The following is a 5,000-nucleotide window of genomic DNA, read 5'->3' on the forward strand; positions in this document are numbered from 1 at the left end:
CCCATCCCGGACATTTGACGTCGTCACACTACCGGTATTGACTAATAGACTGATTGCTGATAATCATTAGCCATACACTGGGGGAAACGGCCGACAGGGGCGGCAACATAGTGGAGCCGCAGTGTCACTAATGTACAGAGATAGAACAGTTTCGACTGGAACTAGAGTAACCGTATACACGGCACTGATTAGTAATAGATGCAGAGCCATCAGAATACAGATAATATATACAACCGTCCCTATACATGCTGAAAGACTCTGCACACAATGAGAACCACACGTCAGCCAGACACTCTTATCACACACTACTCTCTTATCACACACAATATCTAACCACCAGCATGGAAGAACATCCAGTGCATCCTCTCCGCCACATGACACAATCCACACTATCATTACCAGACCGGGAGGTCCACCCAGAAAACACAATATCCCACCCTTCCGACATCCGCACATTGCTCAGCTAAGCCACGAACACCCACACATGTCCTACACAGTGGTGCACCCAACATCACAATACTGCCTCCTGTCACAGCACACAAACAATGGCAGGAATGAAAGACACAGATCTGCCACAACCATGGAATCGGAGCGCCGCCTGTCATGAGCCAAAAGTGCATCCTGACGTGACAAATCGGATAATACCGCAGGCATCCAATTACGATAATCACTATCAACGAACCTGCCGCCCCCCCCCCCCAATACACCTTTCCCTACAACAATGTGTATCTGAACCTACGCTATATCGTACCTTAACCTAACCTATATCGTACCTTAACCTAACCTATATCGTACCTTAACCTAACCTATATCGTACCTTAACCTAACCTATATCGTACCTTAACCTAACCTATATCGTACCTTAACCTAACCTATATCGTACCTTAACCTAACCTATATCGTACCTTAACCTAACCTATATCGTACCTTAACCTAACCTATATCGTACCTTAACCTAACCTATATCGTGCCTTAACCTAACCTATATCGTGCCTTAACCTAACCTATATCGTGCCTTAACCTAACCTATATCGTGCCTTAACCTAACCTATATCGTGCCTTAACCTAACCTATATCGTGCCTTAACCTAACCTATATCGTGCCTTAACCTAACCTATATCGTGCCTTAACCTAACCTATATCGTGCCTTAACCTAACCTATATCGTGCCTTAACCTAACCTAATTTGTGCCTTAACCTAACCTAATTTGTGCCTTAACCTAACCTAATTTGTGCCTTAACCTAACCTAATTTGTGCCTTAACCTAACCTAATTTGTGCCTTAACCTAACCTAATTTGTGCCTTAACCTAACCTAATTTGTGCCTTAACCTAACCTAATTTGTGCCGTAACCTAACCTAATTTGTGCCGTAACGTAACCCATGTTGTGCCGTAACGTAACCCATGTTGTGCCGTAACGTAACCCATGTTGTGCCGTAACGTAACCCATGTTGTGCCGTAACGTAACCCATGTTGTGCCGTAACGTAACCCATGTTGTGCCGTAACCTAACCCATGTTGTGCCTTAACCTAACCCATGTTGTGCCTTAACCTAACCCATGTTGTGCCTTAACCTAACCCATGTTGTGCCTTAACCTAACCCATGTTGTGCCTTAACCTAACCCATGTTGTGCCTTAACCTAACCCACGTTGTGCCTTAACCTAACCTACGTTGTGCCTTAACCTAACCCATGTTGTGCCTTAACATAACCCATGTTGTGCCTTAACCTAACCCATGTTGTGCCTTAACCTAACCCATGTTGTGCCTTAACCTAACCCATGTTGTGCCTTAACCTAACCCATGTTGTGCCTTAACCTAACCCATGTTGTGCCTTAACCTAACCCAAGGTGTGCCTTAACCTAACCCATGTTGTGCCTTAACCTAACCCATGTTGTGCCTTAACCTAACCCACGTTGTGCCTTAACCTAACCCACGTTGTGCCTTAACCTAACCCACGTTGTGCCTTAACCTAACCCACGTTGTGCCTTAACCTAACCTACGTTGTGCCTTAACCTAACCCATGTTGTGCCTTAACCTAACCCATGTTGTGCCTTAACCTAACCCATGTTGTGCCTTAACCTAACCCATGTTGTGCCTTAACCTAACCCATGTTGTGCCTTAACCTAACCCATGGTGTGCCTTAACCTAACCCATGGTGTGCCTTAACCTAACCCATGGTGTGCCTTAACCTAACCCATGTTGTGCCTTAACCTAACCCATGTTGTGCCTTAACCTAACCCATGTTGTGCCTTAACCTAACCCATGTTGTGCCTTAACCTAACCCATGTTGTGCCTTAACCTAACCCATGTTGTGCCTTAACCTAACCCATGTTGTGCCTTAACCTAACCCATGTTGTGCCTTAACGTAACCCATGTTGTGCCTTAACGTAACCCATGTTGTGCCTTAACCTAACCTATAATGTGCCTTAACCTAACCTAAAGTGCGCCGTAACCTAAACTATATTGCGCCTTAACCTGACGCACGTTGTCGCTGAACCTGCTCTGTAATTGTTATGCAACCCGTTAAAGTAGTGTAGTGTTGCCTAACCGCAACCCTCGCAATATAGTTCGCTACTCGCACTGCCCGGTCCCCTGTGTATCGCGTCATGTTAAACACCTTGCAGGTGTTGCTGACTTTCCACATGCTCCTGCTATACACTGTAGTGTGGATAGCAGCAGGACGTACATGCCCCCCCCCCTTCCCCCCTGCCTTCGCAAGCTGGTCGGTGAGAAGTTTGCATGTTCAATGCCCTTCGCATGCCGACGTACTCAGCCTACGTTGTGGTACGGCCTGTCACCTGTCCGCCGATGTACGCAAAACCCACAAACTGTACTGCACATTGCTCCGTATGTACTGAATGATACATCGTGGCCCATGTGACCGTATGACGACAGCGCCTAGCAACGGCGGACCATACAGTCCAAATATTGTGCACGCAGCTACGTGTCGTCTCCCTATAAGAGCTGGATTGCAGTGTGGTACGCCATACAGACGTGTGGGAGGAACGGACGCCCTGGATGGCGATCAGCATGAGCAGTCTGTTGATGTAGTGGAGCGTGTATTCGGACGTAGTCGTCTCTTCTCACACACCGTGATAGCATGTTGCACCGCGTTCCACATCTGCGACATGCTGCAGAGGCGGGCTGACAGTCGTTCGCGCAATGGACACCGCATACGTACGGGGTCTACCTTCCACGTGTTCTCTAGGCGTGCACATGTTGTTGCGTCTATGTGGGCAGACGTAGTGTGTTGTGACACCTGACACAGGCATGCAATACTCGTTGCAAATGGCGATGGACGTGTACGTTTGCTGGTGACGTTACGCCAATGAACAACCGGTAACCCGTTGTGGTGCGGTTGTTCTCGCTAGAGGTGAATCAGTGTTGGCGACGATCGGTCGAGCTATTAACCGGTTGTTTCAGGGATACCCACCATGCCCACGAACGTGAAAGGGGACCCACCATGCCCACGAACGTGAAAGGGGATCTGGGTGTGAGGCGATACGCGGCGGTGGCTGGGTGGGACCGTCCCCGGCCGGTGAGGGGGGGCCGCCCGGCGTGCTGGCAGCGCGGTGCGTGGGCGCACGCGCTACAGCCGGCTGGTGGGGGCGGCCGGTGGCAGGCGCGCCGGCCGACGGACGCGGCAGGCGGCGCAGCTGCGCGCCGGCGCCCCCTGCTCGCGGCGCCTTGCGGCCAAAGTAGGTCCTCGCGGGCCCGGTGCGAAGCGCGGTGGCCATCTGCAGTGTGCTGGTCCGATTGAGGACTTTGTGCGCTGAGGATGCGCCGCCGCCCGGCGCTCGGCGCCGCGACGCCGTCTGCTGCTCGGTCGCCCCAGCGGTTCTCGCAGGTGGTTTGTATCGCAGCTGTGCGGACGTGTTGGCGCGTGCGCTGTGCTGGGAGAGTTCGCTTCGGCACCCAAGTAGGGCTTTTGTCCTTCTGTGGCGCTGGCGTTGGAGCTGCCGGTCACCGTAGGTGGCGCGTGTTGTCTCCCGCCGGCAATGCCACGACAGCACGCTCCCGGGCCTCTGTCGGCAGCGGCAAGCTCAGTTGGGAGCACGGGTGGTCGCACCTAAAGCGTCTACTCGCCTAACTCCGGGCGATTGCGCCTCTCTCGAACCCGACCAAGTACTTAGGACGGCGCTGCGCGCCGCCGGGACCTGAGAGGGTTTCGAGGTGTGTTGTGCAGGGGAGCTCAGCCTCCTCCTGTTTGCAGAATAATTGAGCGGACGCTTGCGTGTTCGCGCGGGCCCCCGGGACACACTCCCGGGCGGCCGGCTGCTCAGCTCTAGTTGACGCAGCTCCCTGGTTGATCCTGCCAGTAGTCATATGCTTGTCTCAAAGATTAAGCCATGCATGTCTCAGTACAAGCCGCATTAAGGTGAAACCGCGAATGGCTCATTAAATCAGTTATGGTTCCTTAGATCGTACCCACGTTACTTGGATAACTGTGGTAATTCTAGAGCTAATACATGCAAACAGAGTCCCGACCAGAGATGGAAGGGACGCTTTTATTAGATCAAAACCAATCGGTCGGCTCGTCCGGTCCGTTTGCCTTGGTGACTCTGAATAACTTAGGGCTGATCGCACGGTCCTCGTACCGGCGACGCATCTTTCAAATGTCTGCCTTATCAACTGTCGATGGTAGGTTCTGCGCCTACCATGGTTGTAACGGGTAACGGGGAATCAGGGTTCGATTCCGGAGAGGGAGCCTGAGAAACGGCTACCACATCCAAGGAAGGCAGCAGGCGCGCAAATTACCCACTCCCGGCACGGGGAGGTAGTGACGAAAAATAACGATACGGGACTCATCCGAGGCCCCGTAATCGGAATGAGTACACTTTAAATCCTTTAACGAGTATCTATTGGAGGGCAAGTCTGGTGCCAGCAGCCGCGGTAATTCCAGCTCCAATAGCGTATATTAAAGTTGTTGCGGTTAAAAAGCTCGTAGTTGGATTTGTGTCCCACGCTGTTGGTTCACCGCCCGTCGGTGTTTAACTGGCAT

The 5,000-nt window shown here is 51.7% G+C and overlaps 1 non-coding gene across 1 annotated transcript in view; it reads left to right on the forward strand.

The window, feature by feature from the left end:
* Window positions 1–4,297: 4,297 nt before the first annotated feature.
* The window catches only part of LOC126431856 (small subunit ribosomal RNA), a 1,909-nt gene continuing 1,206 nt past the window's right edge, over window positions 4,298–5,000 (forward strand). The window contains exon 1 of the ribosomal RNA XR_007577804.1: window positions 4,298–5,000. This exon is cut by the window's right edge and continues 1,206 nt beyond it. This is a non-coding gene — a ribosomal RNA (small subunit ribosomal RNA).

The sequence above is a fragment of the Schistocerca serialis genome, unplaced genomic scaffold (genome assembly GCF_023864345.2).
Source record: "Schistocerca serialis cubense isolate TAMUIC-IGC-003099 unplaced genomic scaffold, iqSchSeri2.2 HiC_scaffold_1115, whole genome shotgun sequence".
Classification (NCBI taxonomy): domain Eukaryota; kingdom Metazoa; phylum Arthropoda; class Insecta; order Orthoptera; family Acrididae; genus Schistocerca; species Schistocerca serialis.